The sequence below is a fragment of the Leopardus geoffroyi genome, chromosome D1 (assembly GCF_018350155.1).
Source record: "Leopardus geoffroyi isolate Oge1 chromosome D1, O.geoffroyi_Oge1_pat1.0, whole genome shotgun sequence".
NCBI classification, from domain to species: domain Eukaryota; kingdom Metazoa; phylum Chordata; class Mammalia; order Carnivora; family Felidae; genus Leopardus; species Leopardus geoffroyi.
This window is the reverse complement of record NC_059329.1, coordinates 105,711,366-105,734,919: the sequence shown is the minus strand read 5'-3', so window position 1 is coordinate 105,734,919 and position 23,554 is coordinate 105,711,366. Positions and strand designations below refer to the sequence as shown.

The 23,554-nt window shown below is 57.0% G+C and overlaps 1 protein-coding gene and 1 long non-coding RNA gene across 9 annotated transcripts in view; one reads left to right on the top strand and one right to left on the bottom strand.

The window, feature by feature from the left end:
- Positions 1-23,554, top strand: part of SYT7 (synaptotagmin 7) — a 62,832-nt gene that overhangs the window by 709 nt on the left and 38,569 nt on the right. The gene's annotated exons all lie outside the window — the stretch shown is intronic.
- On the bottom strand, positions 6,266-16,949 carry LOC123601793. Its single transcript, XR_006714254.1, has 3 exons — positions 16,871-16,949; positions 7,649-7,876; positions 6,266-6,836 (listed from the first exon to the last, which is right to left on the bottom strand). It is a non-coding gene; the product is annotated as an uncharacterized LOC123601793 (long non-coding RNA).

Genomic DNA, 23,554 nt, shown 5'->3' with positions numbered 1-23,554 from the left:
GGGCAGTACCCTCAAGAGGCACCCTGGGGTCCCCAGCACCAGTGCCCCCCGGGTGCCGGGGCTGGGGGACCCCGGGAGAAGGATCCCAGGCAGCTTTGGGCCAAGGTTGTGGGCACCGAGGAGCAGACTGACATCGGCGGTGCCAACTGTGAATTGAGAGGGTGCCAGGGGGCAAGTGGGAATCTGGTGCAGCAGCAGGGGAGGGGGGCTTCGGAGAGGGAGGGTGGGGAACCGCAGGAGCGTGGAGGAAGGAGATAGGAGTACCTGAAGGGAAAGAGAGCAGAGATTGGTGAGATTGGGGGTGCCAGGGGAATGTGCTCCAGGGCTTGGGGGGGGGGTAAGCAAAGAACCCCAAACTCACTCCGGTCCTGTCGGGGGAGGGAGGGAGAGAGGCCGGCTCCTTTGCCTTTCTCCCGAGGGAGCCTGGGGAGTGGCCCGGGAGCCCACGTCTGCTTGGCATCCTCAAAGCCAAGCCGAGGAATCTTTCCTCCTTCCTGGGGAAATTGCTCTGCCGTTTCCTCCTTGGCTCCTGACGCCTCCTCACACGGTGCCCACCTGTAGGCAGGTCCCCTGCAGCTCCTGCCCAGGCTGTCTCAGCGCCCACCTGGGGTGCCCCACCCCAGACCCAGCACCCCACCAGTCTACCAGCTCTGGCAGTGGGAGGCGGTGGCGGCCGGGGTGGGGGGGGTGGGGGCGTCTCTGCTTCTGGGTTTCTCTGTGATGCTAAAAGCCAGACACCGGAGCCGAGGACTTGCTCCCAAATGAGGAGCCTCCAGGCTTACTGTGCTGACCTCCCAGAGTTGGGGGTCCTGGGGGAAGGGACAGCTCTAAGGCCCTTCGCAGAAGGGGCCCAGAGCCCCAAGGCTTTTGAAGGCAGCCCGGTGGACACTAGCTTTGTCCACTCTTGTCCCAGCCCCACATTTGTTCTCCCTCTAGGGGCAGCCTCAGCCTGTCCCTGCCTCCTGAGGACTCGGGCTCTCACCACCATCAGATCACTGCAGCCCAGTGAGTCCTCTGAGCAGGACCTACTGGGTGCCAGGCATTGCACTCACTCAGCACTTGGGTGTAAGGGTGAGAGAGACTCAGTCTCCCTCTCTGGAACCTCATGCCCATCTATGAGTGTCCTCGAGGTGATGGCTGAAGGGACATGGCCTTTGGAGACCCTTCCCTTCATCTGTCTGAACCCAGGTCACGGACCCTGGCATCTTCCCCCAAGAGGCTGCCAGCTTCCAGCGCTTGGACCAAGGGCAGAGGCATTCTCTTGCCTGGATCACCCTCGAAGGAACCAGTAGCTTAGTTCAGAGGCCAGCTCTAGGGTATGAGAATGGAAGGGGGGGGGGTACAGTGAGGACACTCCCTTCCCCCTCACTCTGCCATGCTGGAGGCCTCCCCTTTCCTGGGAGGAACCCAATGGCCTGGGTCTGTGCCCTCATCCCCTCTCCCTCCTCCCTCTTTCCACCCACGCCTGGGCACCATGACATCACCATTCCCCAAGTACCTCTATCCCCTCCATGGAGGCCAGCTTGATGTGCTTGGCATCTTCTGGGCGAAGGGCCTGGAACCCAGCGCTGCCCCTGGCACGCTGGCAGCCCCCAGGCCTCTCCCTCTTCCCCCTCCTCAAACAGGCCTCCCCCCGGGGGTGGAGACCTGTGGTGCCCAGATGCAGGTTCAGGACCCTCCAGTGCCAGGGGCGGGGATAGCACTGACTGGGAAACAGGCTGGGTTGAGGTTCACATCTCTCTGGTGTGGCTGCTGGTCTGATGGGGCCAGAAATGGGCTGGAGAGGGCAGAGTCTGCCTATGATCCTGGTCCCCTGGGGCTCTCTGAGGGGCCCGAGTCATCAGTCTAGCCTTTGTACCCCCTGGCATCCCTGCCCACCTCCTAGAATCCCTACACCTCCTGCCAGACTACATCTCCCCTCTACCCCCAGCTTCCCTCAGGCCCCTCCAGACTCTGCTCCCCCAGGGAGGGCTCTGGGTCCCCCATTTCTGTCCCCCACCTCCCCTTTGGCTGGCACCTGGTGGGAGTGAGATATGCAAATTAATTCCTGTGTGACTCAGGCCCCTCCTTCTGGTGCCCCAGGGGCCAGTACCTTGTCTGTCCGATCCCCTCTTCCCACTCCCAGGAACACCTGTGGCCCAACCTTTTTACAATTTTCAGTCTCCTATGTTCTCCCACTTCCCAGGCTGGTTCCAGAGTGTCCCCGAGGTACCCCCTCCCTTAGCCAACTCACTCTGGTCTCCACAGGATTCACCCTGCCACTGAGACCCTTCCCGGGAGTTCCCTACCTACTTGGGCCCAGGGCCCCAGGCACTTCTGGGATCTGTCTCTGCAGAAGCAAGGGACTGTGGGAAAAAGCCAGAGCCCAGTGAAGAACGAAGACCAGCCCCCTTCCCACACATCCCATGGGCTTCTGCTCCAAACTCTGCCCACCCTCCCCCAGCCGTGCCTGCAACCTCCTCTCTGTCCCCTCTCTGCGCCCTCCCCAAGGCATGCGGCCCTCTCCCTGCCCTCAACCATCATCCTGTGTTCATCCCGAAGCTGGCCTGGTCTGGCCTCCCTGTGTCCCTTGGACCCAGGCCCCAGGCCGGGCAGGGCCTCAGCAGGCCTGCAGGGGTCAGCGTTGCAGTGGGCAGGCCAGGCGGCTTCAGGGAGGGAGGAAGGGAGGGAGAGGTGACCTTGCAGTGAGTGAGCGCACAAGGCCAGAGAGGGAAAGTCTGGGCCAGTGCAGCAGGGCTGGGAGAGAAGTCCGATCCTGAGGCTGCCTGCCCTTCGAGCTTGTCCCTGGGGGTAGCAGTACTCCAAGTCTTGTCTGGCCCACCTGTTAGTAGGCCCTGGCCTCCACAGCAACTCTGCCACAAAGGTCATTCTTAGGGAGTGTAGGGAACACAACGCATGGGGCAGTAGGCCTTGGCATGGTGGGTATCCTCTCTCAAGGCAGAAGGATCCGTGAGATTGTCCAGGCCAACCCTCCACCCACTGGGCACAAGTTAAGGGCAGAGGCCATTGGGTGATTCATGGGGCAGGAGTTAGGGTTATAGCTGAAAGGGCCACCAGGATTAGGGACCAGGGTTGGGGTGTGGGAAGGTCCCATGAGGCCTGACTCTGACCATTTTGCTGTCAGACTCTAGCCCCACCCCTATCTACCCCTCCACCCCTCCACACCACACCTCCCCCCCCCCCCCACCCCACTGGCCCCATCTGCACAGGCCCAGACCGCCCTGGCTTGTGTGTCAAGCTTGGGCCCCAGGCTAGGACTAAAGAGCAGATGATCTCCCAAGAGGCCATGGCCGGGAGTGGGGGCCTGGGGCTGGGCAGATCTGAAACCCTGGGTGGGTGGGATGGCTTCTGTGGGCCTAGTGCCCCCAAACTGTGTGTTACCATGGAGACAGGACCCTCCTGGGCTTTGGGTCATGCTGTCTGATGACCCTGTGGGAATAGCTTGACCAATGGGGCTGGCTACTCAAGAACTGGGGGCTGGTGGGGAGGGAGATAGCTGCAAAGCCCCTCCTGGTTGGGGAAGAGAGGCTACAGCAGGCTGGATTGGGGTGGGAACACGCAGGCCAGCAGGTGACAGGTGAGGGACAGCTGGAAGGCAGGGGAACAGGTGGGTGTCAGGCCCTAGGAACCTGGGCCCTGCCCCTTGCCGACCCCGAGCCTGGGCCCAAGGCGCACGGAAGGCAATATAGAGGACCAGGGAAGGGGTGTCCCCCTCCGCATCCCCTCCAGCCCAGCGCAGCAGGAGGCCTTGAGGGAAAGGCAGGGGAGGAGTGGGCGGTTCCTTCCCTGTGGCACCCCTCCTTTTCTCCCACCCCCACTGCCCGCCCACTCTCTATTCTCTGAGGGACTTTGAATCCTTATTGAATCTGATGGACCGTTTTCAATAACTGCTTCCCCCAGGGGAGTGAGCAGGGAGAGGAGCAGTGAGGGGGGCCTCGTGGGGGGCAGGAGGCCCAGTCCTGAGCCAGGGACTCTTGGCTGGAAGGGAGTCTTTGGGACAGTCTCCTCAGAGGCACCAGTGCATCCCAGGTGGGTGTGGGCAGCTCTGCTCCGTGGGCAGCACCCAGCAGGTGGCACATGAGGCCGGTGAGGTCAGCTCTCTCTGTCGTGGCGGTCACTGGTCTGGCCAGGTGCCGGAGCCAGCCCGTGCCAGGTCCGGCCCGGGTGCCCGCCTGCCTTGCAAGGGAACCCCAGCCGGTGGTGCCAGTTCCGTGGACACGGAGGTGCCTGACCGTCCAGGCAGTAGGGGGCAGCCTTGCTGGGCCCCCGTCCAACTCATGTCTGGAGGGCATGGCTTTGGTCTCACCCAGCAGTATTCCCCGAGGGTTGGAACGGAGTTGGCAGACAGCTTGGGACCTGTGGAAGGGGCTGGATGGTGCCCAGAGCGTGCGCCTGGAATCCTGGACCCCGTTGGTTTGGGAGGTGGGCTGGCGGTCGTCGGGCCTGCTCTGGGGGGGCTCTGTAACAGCTCCCACCCAGAGGGCCCCCTAGGAAGGGGTGCGTCCCCTGTGGGGCTGGGCGGGGCGCTTGGATCAGGAGCCGGGATGTTTGGGGAATTGATGTATTCTTGTCATTGAACGTGTGGGGCCACAGCGCGGGTGGAAAGCGAGGGCGGGGCCGGCGGGGGAAAGCACTGTGCCGTGTGTACCTACGTGCGGGTGCGGGTGCCAGCTGGACTGGGTAATAGCTGCGCTCGCTCGTCTGAGTGCCGGGCGGGCTGTAAACAGCAGCTAATGAGTGTATTTGTAGTTAGGTGCGTTGAGGTGCACGGGGAGTTGTGACGGAGAGCGCTGGGGAGGGCGCCTCCCTTGGCCCTATATATACCCAGGCAGGCAGGGCCTGTGCCCTCCAGGGGCCCCGCCTGCCCCCTGCCACACCCTTCCACCTGCTGGCTCTGAGGCTTCCAACTCCTGGGAGCAGGGAGGGCCTCACCTGGCTGTGCGACGTGCATCGGTGTGGGGTGTTGGAGCTTTGGTGGGTACAGATACGAGCATTTTCACGACAGCATGCGGGTCTGGCCAAGGGCACGTGCGCGCACGCGCACCTGTGTGTACTACATCCGATTCCCTGCATGTGTACGCACCCCTCCTTCCGAGCCCTGAGAGGAGGCTGCCCCCACCCCCATCTTGGTAGTGGTCCTGGCTCCTTTGATGCCCTTCTTGGAAGCCGCAGGAAGCTGGCGGCTCTTGGGCAGGCTTGGGGGGGGATAGGGGGTGACCTGTTGTATCCATCAGAGGAAACAGGAGGGAGAGGTCTGAGCCCCAGCCCCAGGGGGCTCCCACAGTTGCCACTTGCATCAGAGAAAGGGGAGACCTTGGGGCTTACAGAGAGCCCAGCCAACTCTCTGGTTCCAGAACCCTCAGGAGCCCCAGGAATGAGAGAGCAGGTGTGCCACCGGGCGGGGGCGGGGGCGGGGGGGTCAGCCCTAGTAGGTAGGGGTCTCACAGTGCTGGTTGATGAAGTGTGAAGCCTGCCCCCAGCCAGGATGGGGTGGTGTGGGGTATGGGAGACCACAAGGGGTGCCTGCGTGAGGCCCCGCATGGGGGGGAGCAGAGAAGAGAGCTCTGTGGCTAATGTGTCCAATTAAATTACTTCAAACCCTGCCGCGGCAGCTGCTCCCGGCGGGGCCCTGGGTACAAATTGGATCCGTCTCATTACCACGGGTGGTGTCAGCGGGGCCAGAGAGCGGTGGCCAGCTCAGCCAGCACTCGGCAGGCCTTCTCCCCCTCGCTCAGCCTGGGCCCCCGACAGCCCCCTTGAGCCTTTGCTCAATCCAGTACCCCCTCGGGTTTCCCAGGTCGTGCGCACCTCCTCGCCATCCTGACCCCCGTCCCTGGCAGCCCAAGGGCCCCTCTGAGCCCTCACTTTCTTTCTCCAGGTATGGGGTTTCATGCTTTATAGGGGGTCCAGCGTAAGGAAGCCCCTCTCGGGTCACCCAGCACGTCCTGCGCCCTCCCTTGATAATAACAATAGCACGATAATAACAGCAGGAGCGCCTAGTATTTGCTAGGCACTCTGTACACGTGCAGCAGGGGGTGGCTTGCTTAAGCGAGGTCTCTGGGGTCAAACAGCTATCTCTGAATCCTGGCAGAGACACTTGCTGCGCTGTCCCTGGAGCCCGTTACACCGCTATTCTGGCTTCAGTTTCTTTCTGTTAAATGGGTACGATGATGATTCTTATTTCCCCGAGGGTTGGAGGGTGAGGCTAGGTAAGGCGGGAAACATCTTAGGCGGAGAGCTCAGCACATAGTAAACACTCAGCCAATGACAGCTGTTATCTTGTCATTATCCTGCACCAAGTGATTGATGTCTGGGATGGGGGTTCCGGAAGCTCCAGGGAGGACATGCCTGCTTCAGCCCTGGTGGAGGAGGAGTCGGGGGGCGGGGGTTCCACTGGAGCAGTGTCAGTCAGCTACCTTCAGAACAGCAAAGATGTGTTGAGTGATCACTACGGGCCAGGTGCCGTTCTAAGAACATGACCTGTGTTAGCTCTTCTATCCACAGATGACTCTGGAAAGGGGGAGCTTGCAGTGAGAAGTTGGCTTGGGGTTCCAGCAAACACCAGCAGACCCAAAGAGCATGAGCTTTAGTCCGGGGCCTTGAGTTTTGAAGAGAGGCTAAGAGCTTGCCACGTGAGCAGTAGGGGTGAGGCGTTCGGTGTGGCGGGGGACAGCACATGCAGTGGCCCGGAAGTGGGGTCTCGTTCAGTTGAAGCAGCACTGAGTGGTTGGACGTGGCCAGAAGGGAAGCTGTTAGGGGACACTAGCCGGAGTTGAGGCTTGGGAAAGGTAGGTTGGGCCAGATTGTGAAGGTCCTGGCATTCTGAAACAGGAAAACTGGATTTTTTTTTTTTTTTTTTTTTTTTAATTAGGGCAATGGAGAGCCATGGATGACTTTCAAGCAGATCTCTATTAAAGAACTTTTAACTCTGCAGCAGTGTGGAGGGTAGGAGGCCTGGAGCCAGGCAGGTGTATGGAGCCAGAGTGGCAGGTTAACATATCTGTTCCCACCTTTGCCCGGCCCCTCCTGGGTCTCTCCCCTGCACAGGGCTGAGTCTGAGGCACCACGCCAGGAGGTCTGCAGCATTCAGCTGGCCTGGGGCCCTGCCCTTGGAAAGCTTGTGGCAGGTAATGGGCCGTCAAGGGGACACCAGGTGACAACAGGTTCAGATGGGCACTGCCAGGGGACTTCCCTAGGGATCTGGGGCATCAGAAAAAGCTTTCCAGAGAGGGACGTAGAGCCAAGGGGGGCCAGTCCAGGGCCCAGGGGACACGGCAAATGCTCCTGGGCGTTGGATGTGAACCGTGCCCCACACCACAGGCCTCTGGGCCAGGCCCTGGGAGAGCCGCACAGCTCACGCTGCCAGGCCTGAGCTCCAGAGCCCCACCAGAGCCAACCTATCTCCACGGCAACTAGGCAGGCACCTCCCTCTCCGTGCCCACGGCCCCTGGCACAGGGGCCCATTCACAGCAGGACTTGGGTACGCCTTCCCACTTCCCTGGGGCCTCGTCCCAGGGCAAACGCCCTCACAGCCAGCGCTGAGTCGCACACGCGTGTTGGTATTTGGGTCCGTGTGCACACAAGATGTGTAACGTGCCCCCTACGGCAGGAAGCAGGGAGGCGGGGATGGTCTACACTGCCTACCCACCTTAGCTGGGGACTTGTTCCCTGGGGGTGAGGGTCAGATGGGCACCGAAGAGCATGATGCCAGGATGATCCCTCAGGGGCCACGGCGAGGAAGGCAGCCCAGAGGAGTGGTTGGGCGGGGCTGCAGGTCGGGGAAGGTGGCGAGACAGAATCTCCCAGCAGGGCCTGGCGGGTCCACAGACCCCCTCGTTCTCCACGTTCAGCCTTGCATTTCTTCTTCACAGCAGTCCTGCGAGGGAGACGGCATTGCCACTGGTGTCCAGATGAGGACGCTGAGGCCCAGAGAGGACCCACCGGGGACCTGAAGTGTCCCACAAGGTCACTCAGTAGAGCAGGGGTGTCAGCTTCACTCCAAAGGCTGGGTCTTGACCACCAGGCTGCACTGCCCGGTGCCCCCTAATCCCACTAGGATCCAAGCCAGCCCGTCTCTCGCCCCATCACTTGGAAGGGAGTGCTGGGAACTGGTGTTGGGACACAGAGGGGTCCCCAGTGCCTCCTTCAGTGCTTGTGGCATCCCCTAAAGCCTTTGTTCTCAGGTCCCTGGAGTGGGGAGCAGCTCCCTTCCCACCCTGTCTCCTCTCCCTCTCGGCAGGCTCAGTGGAAGGTTCCTCTCAGTCAAGGGGAGGCTCTGAGGAGAAAGGGAGGAACCCCTCACTCGCTGCTTGGCACCTGCCAGCCCTGGAGGAGCCTGATGAATCGGCTGTGTGTGGCCCCCCCCCCCGGCCCCATTCCTCCCTCTCCAGCCCCCGCCTGGTTGGGGAGGTGCGAAGGAAGCGATTTCACAGCCTGTCAGCTGAGGCCTAAAAATACCCAGAACTCCGAGATGCTTGGGCAGGGGGAGGAGAGAGCAGGGACCAGGCTGGGGTGCTGGGGGGGTGCAACAATGCTAACTTGGCCAGAGCAGCCCTCACGGCTCGAGAGCCCTAGTCAGACGTGATGGGCAGGGATGCCCTACATCCCCCACCTGACCCCGTTTCTGGGTCTTGAGAGCTCCGGCCCTCAGACCCAAGGGAGGGCTTAGTCTCAGACAGGAACCGTGGCACCCAGGCCCTTCAGAGCCTCTCTGGTCGATGGCTCTTTCTCCCTCTCCACCCCTGAGTTGGCTGGCATCTTTAGGCCGTGGGAGCCAGGCTGGGCCTGTGCCTGCTTCCTTCCTGGAGAAGGTGCCTGCTTCTGTTAGGGGAGAGGCGTGAGGAGGGCAGCGTGGATGGGGGTGCTGGCAGGCGTGCAGTGTGATGTGCGAGCCACCCAGGCACTGGAGGGGGGCAGAGGAGAAGGGGTGTGGTGGCCCGCGTCACTGCCACGTGGCTGTGTGCGAAAGCCTGGCACAGGCCCCCCCTCCCCCACCGCCACGAGGCAGCCAGTGCCCGGAAAGGGGGGCACGTGTGTGTGCACGCGTGGGGGCCCACTGGAGCTGGCCGGATCTAGGTCCCAAAAAGCTCATGGACACGTATGACCGGGCGGATGTAGCGAGTCCAGACAGAAAAGTGGGCGAAAGCCCAGGCGCAGGTGGAGAAGCATCAGCAAACACGTGTTGCATCCGGCAGACACATGAGGGTGTGTGTGCTTCCCGTGTGGAAACATGATGGCATGTATGCCCGGGCACAGGAACATGGGAAGGCCTCTCTGGGGCCCTAGGCAGGAGCTGGGAGACTCATCAGGGAAATAATGGGGTTCATGGGGTGCCTGTGTGGCTCAATAGAGCACGCAGCTCTTGATCTTGGGGTCGTGAGTTCAAGCCCCACGTTGGGGGGTTGGAGGTTATGGATAATGCATACGTTAATTAATTAAAAGAAATTGTAAGTAAGGGGGTTCAAATCCCAGTTCTGCCATGTACGGGTTGGCTGTGTGACCTCGGGCAAGTCACTTAACCTTTCAGTGCTTCATTTCTCCGTCTGTAGAGTGGAGGTGATAACAGCACCTACTTCAGAGGGCTGTTGGGAGGATACGATGAGTTGATGTATATAAACTGGCTGGAACTGTGCCTGTCACCGAGTCAGCACCATGCACATACTAGCTCTTATTATCGGGTTCTCCCCTTCAGTGACACAGGTGGGAGCGCCAAGTCCAGAGAGGGCAAGTGACCTGCCCAAAGTCACACAGTAAGTGAGTGGCAGAGCCAGAGTTAGAACCCAGACTCCAGTGCCTTAGGACGGGGCTTGTTCAAATTTAACTTCATGAGACCGCCCCCGCTTTGGACCACAAGAAGTCCCTACAACACAGAACTGTAACCACATTGGCATCTGGGGCCTAGATTCTGCCAGGGCTGGGCTGGATCATGGGAACTTGGGGATCTGAGCATCTTCAGATAATGCCAGCGTGGATGGGTCCTCAGGGCAGTGGTTAGACGCCTGATTTAGAAACATGCCTCTGATTAGCCTGTGGACTTGGCCAATTACTCAGCCTTCCCGAGTCTCAGTTTCTTCCCTATAATGGAATAACAGTAATACATACTTTATGGGGTTATTGTGGGAAGAAAATGAGATCCTGCATGCAATGCTTTAAGTGACTGGAACATTGTGCCTAATAAATGCTCGGTAATGTTAGCTGCAATTATAACCCATGCAGAATGCTCCCACCCAGTGCTCCATAGATGGTGACTTCCTGGGACGCCCGGCTGGCTCCGTCAGTTAAGTGGCTGACTCTTGATTTCGGCCCAGGTCATAATCTCATGGTTTCAGCCCAGTTCGGGCTTCACGCTGACAGCACAGAGCCTACTTGGGATTCTCTCTTTCCCTCTCCGCCCCCGCCCCGCTTGTGTTCGCTTGCTCACTCGCTCACTGTCTCTCAAAATAAATAAACTCCTAAAAAATGGTGGAAAATTGCTTCTCTCTCAGCCTCTGACTACCCTTACTCCCTTCCATACTTCACAGGGCTTAGACTGCTCAGGGGCAGTTTGCAAGCAGCCAAGACCCGTCTCTGCCTCCTGTTACTGGTTTTGCCCAGAAAGGAACAGGACCCACCACTGGGACTTAGTCCCTGAGCCCTCTACATCTGGCCTCATCACCCACTTGGTATATGAACTTGGATAAGCACCATTTCCTCTCGGGTCCTGGTTTTTCCTTCTGTAAATTAGAAAGGCTGGACCCCATAGTCCCAGATCCTCCTGGTCATGTTGCTTTGTGACCCAGGAGAGTCCCTGGCTCAGCTCACTGGAGGGGGTGGCAGGTTGACAGGAAGAGAGGTCGGCTGGCTTCCCTGAGTGAGCGGAGCATCTGGGGCCTGAGCCGACTGGTGGCCTGCCATCATGCCAGCCCGCACCTGTGGCTGCGTAGGAGGGCATGTGGGCCCGACTGGCTGGGCACTGACATTGGGGAGGCTCAAGGACGATGACTAGAGAGAGCCCTTCTTGGGGCCCTGGGAGCTGCCACTCCAGCCGTCCTCCCCCGCTCTCCTCCCTGTCTCCCCCGGGCTTTCCTTCAGCAATTCCTCCTTCCTCCCTGTCCTTCCTCTCTCCTTCTCCTTCCTGGAGTCTCCCAGTATCTCCTTCTCTCTTTCCTCCTCCAATTTAGTAATGTTGACCATTTTCCAGGGTGCCTCCTTCCTTCCTCTCCCTCTGCAGAGGGGAGATCTCTCCCCCCTCCTCTGTCTCTCAGTTTCCTGAGATTCCTCCTTTTTCCTTCCTACAACATGGAAGAAATGTCCCTGTTTCTCTCGATCTTCCTGGCTGCCCCTGCTGCTCCTGAGCCTAGGTCTCTCTCTTACTCTGCAGGGGCATGTCTAGGCCCCATCATTTCTTGTCCCCTGGCTCTCTCCCACTTCACAGTCCCTCCTTCCCCAGTGTCCCCACCTCTGCCTCCATTCTTCCAGTTCCTTGGTGCTCCTTACTCCTCCACCATCTCCCCTGCCCTCAAAAGTTTCCCAGCCTCCTTCAGATGACGGGGTTGATGGGGCTGAGCCAGGCAGTTTCTGTGGCTGGTGCTGCTATTCAGTATCTCAATAACCCCCCACCCCTGTGAGTTCAGAAAGGGGGTCAGCCCAGGGCCCAGGGACTGGCAGCCTTGCCTCCTAATTAGTAGGAAGTAATTGCCTGGAAAAAAAAAATTTCATTTAGAATGAGACTCTGAGATTCCAACGTAAAGCAGAGCCAACTGATGGCCCCTGGAGACCAGGAGGAGAGAAGCAGCCGAGGTCAGGGTCTCGGGAAGCCCCTGGATCCCTTCCCTGGCTTGCCCCCAGGACCCCAGCCTTGCAGAAATAGGGAGAGAGCCCTGGGCTGGGAGTACCACCATTGTCATCTGAGTTTGGTTCCACTACTCCTTGTGTGACTGAGGGCAAGTCACTTATTTCTTTGTGCCTTAGTTTTCTGTCCTGTAAAATCAGAAAAATGCCTCGGTATCACGAGGGTTGATTCGGACAATGGCTATGAAAGCACTTCGCGGGCTGTAAAGTGCTGTGGGAGTGTGAGGTGTTACTGTGTTCCTCCAGTCTGCCCTCATAGGAGATGTGAGGATGTGGAGGGGTGGAGCAGTGAGGCTTCCAGAACATGCAAGGATGGCAAGGTGGATCCTGCGGAGCTGAAAGATTAAGGGCAGACAATGGGGTTTTCTATGGCAGTCTCAACACACGCCAGCTGCACCACCCTGAGTGGTCACCTCACCTCTCTGGACCCCACTTTCCTCATCTGTAGAATGCTGATCATCATGCTTCCTCCCGGGGAGGGGTTGTAGTTTTAAAGGAGATGAAGTCTGCAGAGCTCTTAGCAGTTCTTGGCCTATAGTAAGTGCTCAATAAATTATATTATCTGTATCTACTGTAATTGACGACTGTTATCTTTACTCCCTACCTGGACCCAGAGAAGCTGTGATTTGGGGTATTGTCTTAGGGTGGTTTTATTTGTTTTGCTGTTTGTTTTTGGAAAGAGGGGAATTTCTACACCCAGTGGGGCTAAAATAAAGCAGTCCCTAGAAACACCAAGCCGATCTGCTTATCAAAGAGGCCCAACCTGTGGCGTAGGGAACAGGAGTGGGGTGAAGCTGTGGCCTTCTTCCCTGACTCCCACTTTCTCCTAGAGAAGGGCTTTAGGCAAGTTTCTCATCTGGGTGGGTGTGAGGTAGGGAGCCTTTGCCCTCAGGGAGGCCTATTACAACCCTTTGTGTTCCTTTTGGTAGGTTTGGCTCTACTGCAGGGAGGAAAAGTGTTTGTTTAAACTGATCTACCCCACCCTTCTGGGAAGAGGGAGCAGGAAGTTTAGCTTGGTCCGGGTTGACCACTGGGTTGAGTCTTTGCTATGAACCAGGCAGTATGGTGCCCCAAGGCGGCCTAAACGCGGTCGGACTGCCTGGAACGTGCAGGTTATTAGGCAGCGCTGAAAGCACAGAGCGCCATATTTTCCCGGAATGGCTGAGGGGACGGCGACGGGGACTGTCTGCCACTCCTTCACCCGCCCAGTGCCACCGCGGGGGACATTCTGTTTCTGCTCTAAGCGCAGTACCCGCACCAGCCGCCAGGAGGCAGTTCGGCGGGCCCCACTTGAGGGAATGGGATATGGCATTTACCTTACCGGGGAGGCTTTTTTTTTTTTTTTGGTCATGAGTCGGACTGCTAACTGGGTCCTCAGTATCTGAGGACCTCACTGGGGAAAGGGAGCTCTTGAAGTCGCCTGGTCGCTTCCGTGGCTTCAGCTCATGGCTGATCGGGGAGCGATTGGCAGAGGAAAGTGGAATCGCTATGCTGCAGTCCTGGAAACAGCTCCAGTTCTTTGGATCCTGCTCGTTAGGGGCAATTCAAAGGGCAGCCTGGAGGAGGAAGCTGTCAAAGGACAGAAACGGGTTTCAGCACCAAGGACAGGAGTGCTGCGACCCGCCCCTGCTTCAGCACCGTGGACAGATCCCAGGGCGGCGCACTCAGTGGCTCCTTCCTAATATTTGTGGTGCAAATGATGGCCCAGAATATGGCAGAATGGCACCTCCCAGAGGGAATCTCAGTCACCCTATGTTCTAACGAGGAGACCTAGGACCAGAGAGTTGAGTTAGTTGCCTAAGGCCACACACCCACAGCGACACAGTGGGTGGCAGAACTGGATTCAGAGCCCCAATGGTCTCTCTCCAACCATTTCTCCCCACCTGGATTTCCACTAGATCTCTCCCTCCTTCCTAAACATCCCCGGGAGCAGCTTCACATTCGGTTCTATCCTTAAGAACCCTTGAGCTGGCAACTATTAAGTGTGCCCTTTCCCCCACCAAAACCCCAATCAAGAATCTGAATCCCAGGATGGAAGATTCCTAGCCCCTGAGGTTTTCGTGGCTCCCAGCATCAGGTGGAAGGGTGTCGGGGCAGGACAGGTGCCCTGGCCTGTAAGGAAGGCTGAGACTTGGGGAGCTGGAGTTGAGTCATCAGCGAGAGGAACTCTTAAGTGCTCTGAGATCCTCAAATAAAATAGAGCGCACCATTCCAACCTCAGCTTCTTTGCAGCCGTGTATTATTAATAACAATAAGATGCTGACTTAGGCCAAGGCACAACAATGCATTATTCATAGGAGTAACTAGTGGTCAGGGCCTGCACTTAATCATCACACGTCCCTGATCCTGCCCCTGCTCCACACTCCTGGTGGAGAAGCCCTCCACCTGAGCTCCTCCTTTGTTGGGCTCCTGCTACACTGACGGACATGATCATTTTCACGGCTGCCCAGGTGGCTCTTCGGCTTTGGGATCAGGGTGGGTGGGGAGGGTGACTGATTCTAGGCTAACTCAGAGCTGGCACCTGGTCATGTTCATCCTGAATGGCTTTGACCCTGATGACTTCCAGACTCAGCAGCTCTCTGGAGTCTGCAGATGGTCTTTCTCCCCCTCCCCATCTTTTGAGGCTGAAGACTGAAGCCAGATACACCAGGCTTCCGTAAGCCAGGAATTGTGGGAGGTGGGGGTGACTGAGGGGAGGGGTCACCAGGCAGAGGATACCCCATCCCACTAAATATGGCAAGAGATGTGACCCCCTAGGTAAACTCTGGAGCACTTTGTAAACTCTTCTGCACTGAAGAAATGGGAGACATTATTACCAAAGCCATGTTCTCTGCTGGAAGAGAGAACCAAGGTAGAGAAGGCATAGAGAATGCATGGATGAGGCCTTTGTAGCTCACCAGGCCCTGCTCCCTTGATGAGGAGTCAAAGTGCTTGTGGATCCTGACATGTCCCCGTCCAATTTCTTGCTGGAATGGCTCCTGGCCCATCCGGACAATCCTTCATTCGCTGTTTACTCACTTGGCATCTCCTCTGAATTCTAAACCGTCTGCATCCAGCCGGCCTCTGCGGCCCCTGCCAGCGCTCTCTCCCTAGCTCACTCACGCATTATCTGTTTTTATTACAGTCAAGGTTGAGGAGGCTTGCTCGTGCTAAGCCCCTATTTTCAGCTACTTGTAACTTTCCAAAACAATTCCCCTTGGGCCTCCTCTTTCACCAGCCTTGCTCTGGCCCCAGGTGAAGCCCGAGGGGTTGTGGGCGTCTCCTTGGATTTCTGAAGGACACTCAGGGAGACTGTCCGGAGGGCATGGGGGTAGGGTGGAGGACCAGCTTTCCTGGGAAATGAATGCCAGACTCTCTTTCTCCTCCTTTTTCTTTCTTCCTTCTACCTACCCATCTTGTTTTCTTTTTCCCAAGGTGGGTAGCCTGGAGGGGGAGCTTTAGAGTAGAGAGAGGGCAGAAAATTTGGCATGACAGGCAGCCCGGAGCCTGGCAGTTTAAGGTTCAGAATTTTGCTCACTGGTTTTCTGTTGCTTTCTGCCCAACTCTGCCTTCTTCTGACTTTGTGGGTGTGTGTGTGTGTGTGTGTGTGTGTGTGTGTGTGTGTGTGCCTGTGTGCCTGTGTGTCTGTGTGTCTGTGTGTTGGGTCGGGAGGAGGAAAGGAAGGTGGGAAAGGTACTGAAAATGTCCCCCCTTCCCGTGCCCAAATGTCCCTAGGGATGGCAAGCTCTGCACTTGTAAATGCCCCCCCCCACCTTCCCCCATCTCTATCTGCTCAGTAGGCACGTGGAAGGGTGCTTCCTTTGAAAACCTGTGACTCCAGTTTTCACTGCTTTCCACCTCTAACGTCATCACGCAGCCACCAAAGGATAGGAGGGAGGCGCCGGGGCATGATGTGTCGGAAGTAGTGCAGAATCAGGTGGGAGGAGGCAGGATTAGGATAGGAAGGCGCTGGCAGATGTAGCCCCAACCACCCCCAACATCACTCGGCTTTATCTCGGGAATAGTGGTTGTGCCCTAGGCAGTATCAGAGACCCGGCCAGGCACGTCCTGGGCTACCCCACCCTTCTCTGTTTCCTGCCCATCTGTGTCTAACCCCAGGGGACCACCCCCCAGACTGTTTGGGGACGTTTAGGGGGACTGAACCTCTCTCTAATGAGGGTGCTTTACTAAGGCTGCGGGCTGGGCCAATGGAGGGAAAAAGGGTCCCCGGGAAGGGTGTGTGTGAAGTGAGTCTCTGAAGCACCAGGAGGAGTAACTCAGGCAGGGCTCTCTTTGGTAAAACTCTGGGGGGAAATTCCTCTCCCTGACCGCTTTTTTATTTTGTGTTCACTCAATTTCTTTCTTCTCTTGGCTCTGTCCTCAGAGTGACTAGGTTCAAGGCTCAGCTCCCCTCGGGTGGAACAAGAGAGAGAACGAGCTGTAGGGTTTGAGGTTTACAGACTCTAGGTGCATCCCTGGCTTTACCTCTCTGCTGCTCTGTGCCCTTGGGCAAGTATTTAACCCTTCTGAGCCTCAGTTTCTCTCTTTGTGAGGCGAGCATGAGAGTATTTACCTCCAGAGGGGTCCTAAAGACTGTAAACGTGATTCAGTGTTGAGCACACATCGGTGCTGTGATGAAAGGTATTTGGTCAGGAGAGCAAGGGCCTGGGATCTGGGGATCCCCAAAGAGGGAAGCAGTCTAGGTTGGGAGGGTGTGGGGACAATGCCGGGAGGCCTGGATATGGAGAGTGTGCGTGACTGCAAGAGCAAGCAAAGTGTGGGGGGAACAGTCTGTGTGCACAGATTTCAGCATGTCCAGCAGCTTCCCTGTGTCATATCCTGGGCTGAGGGCTGTGGGAGACCCCAAGCGATGGGGAGACATGATCTTACCCCATTGGCTCCAACCCCCAAGGAAAGAGCATGGGACAGAAGATCAGTGAATTCAAGCTTGGAAAATGACGAGACTGCTGTGAATCCCTGGCCATAAGGAAGGGCTTCCCGGAAGAGGCTGGCTTACCTGGGGCCTTGAATAACTTCACGTATTTGTTTGTCACTTACTTACCCAGCCTCTCCCAGGTACCAAACCTCGGGCTACAGAGATGAGTGGTGGGGGTGGGGGTGGGGGGGTCTCAGCCCTCCAGGTGTTCCCAGTTGGGGGTGGGGGTGGGGTGGACACCAAGTGCTAATTATTAACCCACAATGATGAATTGTCATAGTTACAGGGGAGGCAGAAAGGCATGTGGGAGGGAACGAAGACCATCTTGGTCTAGGGATACTAATGGTAGAAGATGGAAGGAAGGTATTCTAGGCAGAGCAAAGAGCTCGTGCCACAAAGCCTCAAGAGTGAAAGAGGTTAGCCTTCTTGAAGGAAGCAGAAAAGTTAGGTGTGGCTAGGTCACGCCGTAGCCCCTTGTGGGAGGCTGTCACACCCTTGCGCTCAGAGGGCAGTCTCTGCAGCTGCGGTAAGGAGCAGGCTCACATTGCCTTAGTTCTCCATACCTGTTTCTTCCTCTGTGACATGGGGCCAACAATGGTACCAGGTTGTGGAGATGACGTGGGATGGCATGTGTAAGCTTCCTGTCTGCCACAAAAGGTGCATGCCCAATTCACGTGAGCTGTTATTTTATGTCGACAGGACCCCAGCATGAGAAGGCAGGGGCTGTTCTCATCGCTTGAAGGTGAACCTCTGAGGTCCCCAAATGGGCTTTACCTGAGGTCCCAAAAATGCCTCTGAGCTCGGGGGCAAAGGTGTGACTTGAATCCAGGTCATCTGCCTCCAGGTCTATTCCCTGTCCGGCTGCTCTGCCTCAGGACAGACGTGGGGGGATGGCTCGGTCAGTGAAGCCTCCGACTTCAGTTCAGGTCACGATCTCATGGTCCATGAACTGGAGCCCCGTGTCGGGCTCTGTGCTGACAGCTCGGAGCCTGGAGCCTGCTTCGGATTCTGTGTCTCTCCCTCTCTCTGCCCCTCCCCTGCTCACGCTCTGTCTCTCTCTCTCTGTCTCTCTCTCTCTCTCTCTCTCAAAAATAAACATTAAAAAAATTTTTTTAAAAACAAAAGGACAGACGGAATTTGAGTAGACGAATAATGGGCAGGGGAGAGAATCACAGGCCAGAGGAAGTGCGTGAACACCTAGGCCACATGATGGCAGAGTGGGCTGGACATCTGCTTGTGGCCAGGCCATCGGTGTGTGTGAGCGTGAGCACAGGTGTCCATGCAAGGGGTGAGTCTCACGGCTAGTGCATGTGTGTGTATTTGTGTGTACATGGGTATCCGTGCACAGGTGTGTATTTTTGCATGTGTGTGAATGAGCACGGGTATCTGTGCAAGGGGTGAGCCTCTGTGGCTTCTGTGTGTGTGTGTGTGTGTGTGTGTGTGTGTGCACGTGCGCGCACCTGCATGCACATGTGTGGGGTGTGGGCTGCACGGCTGTCTGTGTCAAGAGTGTCTCTGAGGCGTGTGCATGTGTGTGTACGAGCTGTGGGTGTCCATGTCTGTGACCTGTGTGTGTGTGTACCTCCTCCCCCTCTGGGTCCCCTCCTGTTCTCCCCACCCCCCCGGGCAGCTGGTGAGCGTGCCCTCAGAAGTCCATTCCCTCTCCGGCAGCTCCCCAGGGCATCCCAGCAGCCAGCAGTCCTGTTTGATTCTGTTCATCCATAAATTATGGCTTACTGAGGAGATGAGAAGGAGTTGGGAGTGGGGGCAGAGCTCTGGCAAGAGACGGGCTCAGGTCTGCAGTTCATACCCGAAACCCAGCCTGGCTCCCAGCTGTTGCCCACCCCCCACCCCCCACTGGCCTCCGCCCTCCCCCTTCCTGCCATAGGGATTCACTGATGCTCTTGGTCGTGGTCGAGCCCTGGGGCAGGGATTGGGGTGCCCAGAATTGAGTAAGACGTGACCCCTGGCCTCTGCTGTCCCGTGGGGAAAAACTAGATGTGTATCTAGTTCAGTATTTTATTCAACACTCGTTGAGCGCCAGCTCCATGGCCCAGACGTCTCTAATACAGGGCCGACGTGGTAATGCTATGATAATAGCTAGCATTTATTGCCTACTTATTTTGTGTCCGGCACTGTGCTAAATGCATCATATGTGCTAATTCCTTTAAACCTCACAATTGTCGTATGAGGCCCGTACTGTTATTAGCCCCCATTTACAGATGGGGACACAAAGGCACGCAAAGTTTAGGTCACACGTCGCAGAAGAATAAGAGCCAGGAGTTGAACCCAGAGAGTCTGGCTCCAGAGCGCTGGCACTTAATCACTGCACCCGAAAAGAAGGGTGCAGGCGCAGGGTGAGGGGAGCTCAGAGGCAGGAGAAATTAATTCCCACTGGGGATATTATGGAAGGCTTCCTGGAAGAGGTGCTTTTCATCTGGGTATAGAAAAAGCAGGAACTGTCAGGCAAAGGTGGCATGGAGGAAGAATGAAGGAGGTCCTGGTGTGTGTATGTGTGTGTGTGTGTGTGTGTGTGTGTGTGTGTGTGTGTGTGTGTAAAAGAGAGAGGCTCAAACTCTGTCCTGCAGTCTCTCCCATCTCTTCCTTCCCATCTTGTGTGGGTGACGAGCGGGATACCATGCAAGCACTGAACATTTGACAATATTTACTGAGTACTTCCCATATGTCAGCCTGTCACAGAATATCCGGAATGAGCAGAGCAGATACAGCCCTTGCCTTTGTGGACCCTGTAGTCCGGGATAGAGTGGGTGCTTAATAAATGGTAGCCTCTGTAATTATTATTCTTAGAGGCCTGAGGTTCTTACTCACCCATTCTTTGAACAAGCATTTGCCAAGCACCTGCTGTAGGCCGGGCTCCCTCCTTGGTTCTGGGAAGACAGTAGCGAACAGAGAGCAAGCCCTACCCTCAAGGAGCTGACATTCTAGAGGGGAAGACCGCGCATGAGCGTCTCATCCATGCTCAGAGGTGGGCTGCCTTCTCGAGCACACAGGCTTTACCCTGAGAGCTCCTTGGCTGGTGGTGTGGCCAGGAACACAGGCCCCATCCACAGGACCCCGCCGGATCATCTTTAGTTCTGAGCTCTAGTCAGCTGACGTGCCCGCCACAGGCCTGGGCAGAGAGGCAGCAACAAACCTGAGCTTACACCTCACTCCCAAGACACCTCGGGGATCGGACCCGGGAAGCCTGGCTCACCCTGCCGCCCGGGCCTCCTGATGTCATCTGTCTGCCCTTGTCTGTGTCTCAGCCCCGGGACCCAGGATGTCTCCTCTGTCCAAGGGTAGGTTGTGGAACCCGGCCCTGTCAAAGGCTGACGAGGGCTGCAATATTTTCTTTCCCCAAATGTTAATATGCTGACGCTAAGGGGACTTGAAACCATGTATGTCATCGGAGGAAGGGTTAGAAGGGCCAGAGCGGCTTTGCCTGGAGAAGACCGGAAGGGGACATGAGAGCTGTCGGCAAGGATTTGGAGGCCTGTCATGTGGCAGAGGGAGCCGGCTGGTTCCCAGCAGCTCTGGAGGGCAAGCTGGGGAGCGAGGGGGCCTGGGAGGGGGAGTTCTGGGGAGACAGATTCTGCTCAGCATGAGACACAGCAACCCTCCCTAATGATGCCTGTTGGTGGAGGGCCTGCCTCCTTCCTGTCACCCACAGGGCTGCCCAGAGGGTTTGTGCATTACGGGGGGCCAGACTCCATGATGGCAGAGGCCCCTTCCAGCCCCCAACAGAGTGGCTCCATGCTGTGGGAATGGGTTCGCTCCGTCTGGCAGGCAAGAACCCACGCCAGCACCCCTTGATGGCAATGTCACTTGCTGGCTGAGGACACCATGTCACTTTCAGTCACAGCATCAATGCAATTTGCAGTGACACGCATTTCTTCCACCCTGGCTCCGAGGGCTCTCTGGGGGAAGCTGGGGGCCTGGACGGGGGAGGGGTCAGACTCGTGGCCTGTAAGGTGACAGCATCTACCCTGTGCTGTCGAGGATCCTAGGCTCCCCGATCTAGGGGGGTCAGCTCTTCCTTAGCAACCCATCTCTTTCTTCAAATGGAACTTTCTACAAAAACCCAAGATGTGAACCAGGGAGATGGTGCTGCCTTGTTGAAGAGGGCTTGAGAGACCATGGCCTCATCGGCTCAGCATCCGCCTCCGTAGCCCCCGAGAAATTCCTGGGAACCCTAAGAGTTCCAAGGGGCACCCAAAGCAAAGAGAGTAGCCTTTGAACTGGGCTGCCTGGGTTTGAATCCTGGGTCCCCGACCTGCTACCAGAATGACCTCAGACAAGGTTCTTGACCCTCTTGTGTCTCAGTTTCCCCATCTGCAAAATGGGGACAACCGTAATGTTTACTAAAGTTGTTTGAAGGGCTGAGCTGTTACCCCGCGGGGAGCACCTAGGACACCTGGCTCGTCATCAGAGCAAGGGGCAGCTCTTTCACAGATGAAGGCATTGACATCCGAGGGGTTGATCGCCTTGCTCGTGGCCACATCTGGTTAGTGGCCAGAACGGCCTCAGACTCGCTTTCCTAGACTCCAAGCCCAGTGCTCCTTCTGCACGCTCCCAGAATGCTAATTGTTTAAGACGGGCCCTCCCTGGGTCTCTGGGGACTGTTCCAAGGGTGTGCCCCCTGGCTTCTGGGATTGATAGGCTTTGTCCTCAGGCGCCCTCTTCCTACAGCAGGGGTTGAGAAACAGTTTTGAGACAGCCCTTTTTTGGCAGAGAGAGGAGGTAGGCGCCTTTGAGAATCACCCCATGGCCAAGATGTATGGGGGGCGGGGTGCATGAAGAGCGTGTTAGAGCAGAGGAGCCCAGCTGGAACGGGCCTCCTACCACAGCACCACAGCTGCCACAGCAAGAGCTTGCTAACACCCCCTCTGATCCTGCTCAAAAACCTTCCATGGCTCCCATGGCCTGCGAAACACAGCAGGCCCCTCAGCCTGACAGACAAGCCCCTTCCCCATCAGGCCCCACTGACCTAGTCCAGTTCCTCATACAACGTGCTTGACTCCTCTTTATCCCTTCTCCCCTTGGCTTTTGCTGCCTCCTATGCCTGGAATATCCTACCTCACCTCACAGCCATCCGCCAGACCACACCGAATACCCCTTCTCGCGGAAGCCTCCCCGGATAGCTCCCTAGTCCAGCGGTCACTTCCTCATTTGTGCTCCCAGAGCCCTCTGTTTACACCGGAGAGAAAACAAACACCATCAACCTTAATACCTATCTGTTGAGTGCTAACACTAACCCCACGGGTGGGCACCATTTTATCTTTACTTGAAGACACTGAGTGCTTAAGACCCTTGTCCAAGGCCACTCAGCTATTAAGAGGCAGAAGCTTCACTCACGCTTGGGTCTTTTCTTGGGTACTTTGGAGTCTGGAGCCCCAGGCTGTCTGTTCTGCCATTCACTGGTTCTGGGGCACCTGACATGCTAAGAAATAATTAGCTGAATTCTTTTTTTTTTTTTTTTTTAAGTTTATTTATTTTGAGAGGGGTGGGGAAGGGCAGAGAGAGAGAGAAAGAGGGAGAAGCCCAAGCAGGCTCTGCACTGTCAGCACAGAGCCCGATTCAGGGCTGGAACTCATGATCTGTGAGATCATGACCTGAGCCAAAACCAAGAGTCTGATGCTCAACTGATTGAGCCACCCAGGCGCCCCGCCCCTCATGATAGATTCTTAATGGATAGTGGCTGAAGAACGCTCAGTCCAAGAATGGAATTTATTTTATTTAAAAGCGAGTTCAGGGGCACCTGGGTGGCTCAGTCAGTTGAGCGTCTGACTCCGGCTCAGGTCATGATCTCGCAGTTCGTGAGTTCGAGCCCCGCGTCGGGCTCTGTGCTGACAGCTCGGAGCCTGGAGCCTGCTTTGGGTCTCCCTCTCTCTGCCCCTTCCCCGCTCATGCTCTGTCTCTCTCTGTCCCTCAAAGATGAATAAACGTTAAAAAAATTTTTTTTTCAATAAAAATAAAAGCAAGTTCAGCAGAGGAAGGTATAAGGTCACCTGCTTTCCCAGACCCTTCCAGCAGGGCAGGGGAAGTTCCTATGGAGCTGGGGAAAATGCAGGCCCCTTTCCTGGGACTTTGGTGGCAAGACCTATGGTTACTATGGCTACCACTGTCCCCACTTGTCTTGCCCCCCTTCCCTCAGAAGCCTGGAGGTTAAAGACGGAGGCCTGCCATTTGGCCTGAGAACTTTGGCAGATGTGACCCCTCCAGTCTGGCAGAGCTGTGTTCCTCCATCCCGGGCTGGGAAGGGCAGGACCAGTTCCTTGGTGCCTGCTGGTTGTCCAGGTCAGAGCTCCTGGGTACTGTGTGCCCTGAGGTTGACAGTGAACTGGGTGCAGGGACTTCCTGGGGGCCGAGCCTGTGGACCCCCCGGACAGGAGGAAGCTTAGTTGGCCTGGCAGGTGGACAGGTGGGGACCAGATCAAGGTGGCCTTTTCCCATAGCTGGGAGGCTCAGGAAGTTGAGAAGGGAGAGGCAGGGCCCAAGCAGGATTCTAGGGAGACCAAGTGCTAAACTGGCTGCCTAGAGCACTAGAGTGGTGGCAGGAGGGAGCCCCGAGGCCCCTGAGAGCCGGGGGAACCGCTGGGCCCTTCTCCACGAGGCCCCACAGCCAAGCAAGAGAGACTGGGAGCCCAGAAGTTAAAACTGCAGGAAGCAGGACCAGACAGATACCGTCAACTCTTAATTACCACCATCGCTGGCACCGAAAAGCCCACGCAGGCTCCTCTGTAAATAAACAGTGTCTACTTGTCTTTAGGACGCATCCTAGTGCACACATATTTACAGTGCACGTGTGAT